This window comes from Haemorhous mexicanus, chromosome 9 (genome assembly GCF_027477595.1).
Source record: "Haemorhous mexicanus isolate bHaeMex1 chromosome 9, bHaeMex1.pri, whole genome shotgun sequence".
NCBI classification, from domain to species: Eukaryota; Metazoa; Chordata; class Aves; order Passeriformes; family Fringillidae; genus Haemorhous; species Haemorhous mexicanus.
Genome location: NC_082349.1, coordinates 21182147 through 21189867, shown reverse-complemented (window position 1 = coordinate 21189867; position 7721 = coordinate 21182147).

Genomic DNA, 7721 nt, shown 5'->3' with positions numbered 1-7721 from the left:
TTGTGCAGCAGCTGGAACAGCTTCCAGAATGGACTTTTACTTGAACACTCTTGGAGCCCTGAAACTGCTGTCACTGCAGAGCTTTCCCCTGCGAGCTCGAAGTAGGAGAGAGAGAAGTAAGCTCTCTTAAATAACGTGTCAGTGGTACTCATGCTAAAACCTAGAATGGTTTGCCTCCCCAGGCTCAAATGAACTGGAATATCTAGTGCCCATCCCCTAGAAGTAGGTGCTGGCAAAAGCCTTGGCTTGCAAGGTGGAGTACAGTAGATGGCCTTTTGGGTGGGTTCTCCTGCCATTTTAAACTAAGCCTTTTGTTAAAATACTGGCCCTGTAGTTTAGCTCTTGCTGAGGCTCTGATACAGAAGGAGTCGCGTTTTCCCTAAAGCAAATGCCACGGGGTGTAAGTGTTAGAAACTTGTGTATGAACCACTCTCTCCTCCTCCAGCCCGAACAGCCTCTCTGGGCAGTCTGCAGGATCGTGCAGGCTCGGATTGCATTCCAGCAGTGCCATCTACTGTCGTCTTGGAACACCCATTTCTGAGGGGAATGGCGCTCAGGCTCAACGCTGGAGTTCATTCCCTGCAGTTGTCTTCACAGCAGAGGAAAAGCACTTTGATAGCAGTGCAGGATAAGCCCAGCTAAAACGTGTTTTTATCACAGAACCATGGAATCTGTTGCCTTGGAGGGTGCTATTGATTGGCTGTTGGCCCCAGCGTGGGTCTCTGTGATGGCATGTCCCTGCAGCCCTCCCCATGCCTCTGTACCACGTGTGTTGCAGTTTGGTAATGGGGCCATTTTGCTTTCCCTAATTAAACAAATTCCTTAACTTTAACTGGCTTGCTGTGTAGATGCAACAGCCTCTGCCTCTTCCAGCAGTTCCATTCTTTGCATTGATACCACTTTTACAGGTGGTTTGTGTATGTTTGCTCCATCTAACCCTACTAGGTTACCATAACATGGGTTTTTAAGTCCACACCCTTAGCTCCTTTTACGGCCTTCTCTGATAACTGCAGGCCAATTAGCTCCATTAAATTGCTTCAGTGTGTGTCTGTATCTGTCACATTCATTCCTTCCAGTGTAAAAAACCTTTCAAACAGTTGGGGCTGGGCAATAACTGTCTAAAGGAGAAGTTCAGAGGCTAGGGTGTTTTAATAGGACTTGGTTTACAGATAGGATTTCTGAGTAATCTTGGTGGTACAGATTACTGTCTCAATCCTGGCAGTAGCTCTGAAGCCATCCTTCTGAAAATAGATGCATATAAAAAATGTCACCTTTGCACAATAAATTCTAAAGCTATCAATTCACATTCTGTATGTATCTCAAATGAGAAGGTTTTTACTGTCAGCTCAAAGATTGCTTGCAGTATACAGCAAAGAGCTACATTTTAGAATTCCTTTCCCAAGACTTGCTTCCTTTTTCTTGCTAGCTAGACAGGTTTTGCAGAGGTTTCAGTAGGTAAGAGGGATTGAGATGCAATTGCAAACTTTGGTGGCGATGAGGAAGGATATAAAATTCTGACTCATGCATCACCACAGTGATCTTGTTCATGACTGAAGTTCTGAAATTACTCTCTCTGGCTTAGGAAAAGGTTGTACTGTGTGGGTGGAAAACTCCTGGACTCCCCAAAACTCCAGAACTTGCTCATACAAAGCCTTCTGCCTCTGGGGTGGCAGCAATATGTAACCTATCCTCACTAAGTGTCTGTAGTGATGAATGAGGGACAGTGCACACATCTGATCCATCTGCCACATAAATGTTTAATTTTTCTTTTGCCAATCAGCCAGAGTTTGGCAGATGCTGTGCAGCAGAAAAAAGCTGCAAGTGTGGTGTTGCATTTCTCCACAGGGAACTGGTGCTGGAGTAGTAGCATTTCTGAATCAGTCATGACACTGCCATCCTCTTGAAGTTAAGTTGGCTTAGACATCAAATATTACTCACTGGTCCCTTGAGGAGCATCTGATTTCAGTTTCCTTCTCCAGTTGCTTTCTCGTTCGTAGAGAAAAAATGGATAAAGGAAGAGTTGTATTCAGAATTCTCACTTGTTCCTGCAGACTTGTACTCAGTGTCCATACCTTGCTGTGAGGCATTTGCTGGGCTGTTATCTAATGGCACTCATTTCCACAGTGTGGCATTTTGATGGGAAACAGTGTGATCCTGTAGATAAGAGTGTCTTGCAGATGGAGATTTTCATCTCAGTTCTGCTACTGATCTTACAAACGTCCTTCCCCAGCATCTCTGGTCCTGGTATTTTCTTGTCTTGTAGGTGTTGAGGTCCCTGGGACTGCCATCATACTGTAATGGTTCAGTGTGTAGCCTCAGGTTGTGCTATGATACAAATAATATTCTGATTTAAAATTAAGCCCTTGGCCTACAGCAGTGCTTGTTAAAGTATCATGCACTTTATTGGCAGAGATTTTTCTCTTGGTTTAATGATTAAAATAATACCACAGTGTGAGAAGAAACCTAATGGAAGCAGGAAATCAATCATATTCTAAAAAAAGTTGATTGCCAAAGCTGCCTGCTGGGATAAATTAATATTAATCTCACAGATAGTCTTTCATCTCTAAAAAGAAATTTGGCTTCCTTCTTGATTATTGTTTTTAGCCTTTTCTCGTAGTTTATTTTTAATTGGCAGTAGCATTTTGCACCCTAATACAGCAATCTCTAACACTGCCAGGAAAGGAATGTTTCTCTCTTGGAGAACCACTGAGCTGCAGTGGTAAATTCTGGTTTTAAAGAAGTAGAAAAGTGCCAAACTCCAGGGGCAAGTATTTTAACTGCCTTCTCTCACTGGAAGTACCCTCGGCCCTTGGAGAACACACGTGGATGGAGGGCGTCTGGTGCTCTCTGAATTCCAAATAACAATAATAATAAACTGTACGGGTTTTGCGCAGGTCTTTCCATGCAGGAGCCAGTCAGTGCTATGGCGCGGAGGACAGTGCCGGCAGCAGCCGCTTCTCGGCTCCTTTCCCCTCGTTTCCCCCTCGGTTTCTCCCTTGCTTTCCCCTCGGTTTTTCCTTTGCTTTTCCCTCGGTTTTTCCCTCTTTTTCCCCTCGGTTTTTGCCCCGCGCGGTCCGCCAGGGGGCGCACCCGCCGGCGCCGTCCGGCCCGGGGCCCTCACGGCGGGCGCCGGGCGGGAGGCGGGCGATGGCGGCTCAGGAGCGATCCGCAGGGAGAAATGGAGCCGCCACATGTCCGACCCTGCTGGGAGAAATGGAGCCGCCACACCTCCGACCGTGCTGGGAGAAATGGGGCCGCCACATGTCCGACCCTGCTGGGAGAAATGGGGTCGCCACATGTCCGACCCTGCGCTTGTCTGCCTCGTCAGGCTCTGGGCGTGCGGAGGTGCGATCGAAGTGAGCAATGAAACCCGAGCCTGAAGGTCAACAATTTTTATTCCTGACGGGGCAGAAATCTCCCCAAGGGATTCCTGTGGCTTGAGACACTAATTAAAGATGGGATAGTTCAAATCTATGGCAGCATGTATCACAGACAGCCCTTTGCTGCTGTAGGTCACTTAGGGCTGCCATCAAAAAGGTTTTTGATTCCCGTTTAGCAGTCAGCAGGACAGCCTGTTTCATCCCCGGAATCTCGATTCCATTAACATTTTCTGCTGGAGTTTGAGGGCCTGGGATGCCTCAGCTAAAGAGTCTCGAGCCTAAATGAAGTATGTAGGCAAATGCAAAGGCTTAAATAAGCATTCTGGGCTGAAACCTGGTGCTCTGTCTGACCACACTAATTTCTCATGAGAAACTTTGAACAAATAATTGGATATTTCATTCTTGCTAGTTGCATTAGTCCTCTTGAGTCATTCTGTATGTTCATCTCCATTAATTTCCCATTGTGCTATAAGAAACAAGTCAAATAACATCTAAGATGCCCAACGCTCCACAAGTTTCCCAGGTGCCAGAAGTCGACTTTTGGGTGATTTACTCCATGTAAAGGTACACGGGCTGGAGTTTGCCATGACAGCTGGTTGGTAAATAGCCAATGCTCAATGCATCTATCTCTGTCCCCAGAAGCTGTTATTCAGTGGAACTACTTGAAACTTGTAATTACAGGCTCTTTGTTAAACTTTCAAGTGTACCTTATTCATAGTTGAAGTATAAACACAGAAATGCATGTGTTGAGAATGGGCCTTACTTAAAAAATGACCCAAATTCAACAAAAGCCTTTCTATAAGGTGCTTTGTAGAAGGGGAAGCTACCTCTCATGACCTCCCTAAGTAAGCTTCAATTTTGAAGTTCTCAGTGATTTGATGAAAATCATTGGAGTGCCTCCCTAGGGAGGGCATGTCATGGAAGGAGCATTCCTGCACGCACCGGACTCTCCACAGGAGCGCTGTCCAGAGCCTCAGCAGGGCCTCAGGGTTGGAACAGATCTAGAGCCTGGGCTGCTGCCTCACAGCTAGCGTTGTTTTCCACAGGTTGAAGTCCAAGGACCTTCTTAGAGGCTCCAGTAGCCAGCATGGGAATAAAGGTCATTAACGTGGATTCTTGAAGCGCTTTGTCCCCCGCTGCAGGCTGCCCACTCTCCCATTTTTTTGAGGTATTTGTGAAGTGGCATAGATGGGATTAAAGTGGTCTGTGTGTATTTGGGATCTTATCAAAAGGGATCAGTGCTTAACGTACATAGACAGTGATCAATTCAGTACAAAATAACAAAAACAGTTTGTAAAGGAATTTTGCTTTTTGTCAATTATACTTTTAAAGCTATTGATCTGCCAGAGAGCATTTTGGAGGTTTTTTCCCATTTTAGGGATTGCATATTTTGATGCGTCACCAGATGATTATGGAATTAAGATGCAAATGTAGTTCAGCTTTAAGAGTTTAAATCAGTAATAAATATTTCATTAAGTTGTCTTAAACTGTCAGGGTGAGGAAATATACGGTCTTCATGATTAAACTTATGAATCATGTTGTTGAACCTCAGTTTACAGTTGTGTATCAGTAGCAAAATATAAAGTATAAGGTCTTAAAGTCCTATTAGAAAAACTAGAAGCATGAGGTGGTGACATTAAGAAGAGATGTAAAAATTTGAGGCATTTTGACTAGCATCTCATGCTTAATTTCTATATGGTTCTATAGGCAATCTCCTTTCAGAAGTGCTCATTTTAAGAGAGAGAAAGTTAACATCTGCCAGCAGATATCAAAACTGAGAGGATAAAGCAGCCTTTCTCTTGTATCTGTGTGCATAGAGACTTTTCAATGTCTCTATTTAAACAGCTTATCTCCTGATGATTTCTCACAGCTCATTTCCTAAGAACATGTCAGATGTTTTCCCTTTCTAGTGAAACAGGCAATTTTTATTCACCTTTTGTTTTGAAACTTACTAGGGACCTTGGGAAAAGATGTTACACTAAAGCAGAATGTGTTCAGCAGCTGGTTTGTCCTTCAGTAGGCACTGGCCTCATGAATCAATGTAACCTAAACCAACTCAAACCCCTTTTCCCTCGTGCCTGCAGTGTGCTCTCTCTGGGGGCGAGTCCAAGGGCTGAAAAGTGCTTTCTTTACTGACTGGCTCTGGTCAGATTGAGTCAGTTGGGGAGAGTCTGGATGGTATTTGCATGCAGATTGTTTTCATGTATGAAAAATGCATGAATATTCCCTCAGGTGTTAATTAATGCAATTTTTAGATGTTGAGAACTTAAAGCAAAAAAATGATGGTGTTCTCAGACGGTATTCAAATGTGCTCCCTACACCTAATTATTTGGACACACTCCTTAGGAATGTCTGGCAGACAAACTTTTCCTTCCTTCTATGTTCCTGTGACGACACTGTATCTTTGTTAGGAGAATGTTGGGGTTTTTTTTCAGTTTTCCTTAGCTGGTTGTAAAGTAGGAGAATTTATTGTCCATTTCTGTTCACAATAATTGAGTCTGTGGGTTTTAATTTGTTGGGTTTTATTAGCTGTAGTGGGGAGGTAAAGAGGAGGATCTTGAACAACCTCCTTTCATCAGACTTTAAATACTGTATTTAATAGTTAATTTAATCAGTAAACAGCAGGAGATTATTACATTTCCTGGGAAGTTTTTCAAATGATAAAAATAGCTGGAAAAATGATAAAAATAGAATGGTTTTCCTCAGGACAGTGTTGATGAGCCTACAGTTTGAGTGGGATAAAGACACATGCAGCAGCTTTGCATGTTCATGCTCTATGTAGTATATGTGACCCTCTGGAATGAGAATTCCTTGTCATTGACAAGAAATTTAATGCATGTGGAGGAAAAAGATTAATTGCTACTGGTTCTGATTTTCAACTTGACCTCCACAAAAGGAAGGTCCCTGTAACATCTCAAACTGTGTCCTGAAAACACCTCTACTCCTTCATTAGTGGTGGTAGCTCCTAGTGCTGCATTGAAATCAGCTCTGAAAGCTAAGTTTCTCTTGTAGTCTCCATGTTGGCTTTTGGAGCTTCTGGGAGCTAAGGCAATGAAAATTAACAGCTTGATCCTATTAACAGCTCCAGAATTTATTTTTTTTCCTGCACAGAGCTGTCCCTTTAGACATAGATGCTACAGGAGAAATATCAAATGGGTTCTGAACACACCAGTTTTCACTGGAGGGGGTGACTGGCTTGAAAGCAGTGCTGTTAGTGCCAGTTTGGGTGAGAAAGAACTTCATTTTTACATCATCCATATTTTCAGTCACACAACAGGACAGTTTGACTTGTGGTACCTATCATAGTATGAAAGGAGAACACAAAATTGTGTGCACAGTTGACTGTTGCTTAGGAAATACCAGCCAACACAACAATGTTGTAACTGTGGTACAATTGCAGAGAGACAGATCTGAGTATCTTATTTGTACTTGGGGATGTACCCTAATTGCATCAATATTTAGTGAGGGTAATGTGGGGCACAAAGCCTATTGACCTCCTCCTGCCCACCCAGCATACTCACAGTGCACATGGCATTTCCAGATAATTCTGTGCACAGTGGCCTTGCAGGAGCAAAACTTCTGCACAGGAGCTCCATGAACAAAACTAGGATTAGTATTTCTGCAATAGATCTGGTATCATTTCAGTAGAAAGCTGTGAATAATACAAGGCAGCAGAATGTTTTAGATGGCAATTTCACTTTGCTTCTATCTGAGAATTTAAAATGTGAAAAGACATCTGCAATCCAGGCTCAGTAGCTTAATTTAATAGGAACTATTTTTGAAACTGAATAGCAAGTCATAGGTAGTGGTGATCGATACAGTACTTTTGATGAAAAAAAATTCCCTGGGATGACATCACTTCTGCATTATTATAGCAGCCCTTAAGCTAGGCAGCCCCAGAGCTGAAGAGAAAATGTAAAGAAAAGAAATTGTGTCTCCAACTTTTTTTTTTTGCCTCTGTTTCAGACTGAGTTTATTTCAGTCTCTGTGTTCGGATGATCCACCTGAAATTTGTTTTGTTGAGGTAGGCTGAGAACACGGGCTCTGAAATTAATTGCAAGTTCCAGTTCAAGGTTGTCTGGTTATTTACATAAGGTAACATTTTTTTCTTTAATGTCAAGCTTGAAGAAATTTATTTACTCTGTGTTCACAAAGCAGCTGCCTTCAGCTTTAAATCAAATATATCGTGTTTGAAGTCTCCCTGATGCCTCTGTCTATTTGTGGAATTCAAACTTTTTTGAAAGCAATAGTTTATAACCTGCAGAAAATATTTTAGAATGTGGTCAGTGTGCCACTTCCTTGTGTGCCATCTTTCCAGCTTTGCAGGAGAGCAGCATCACA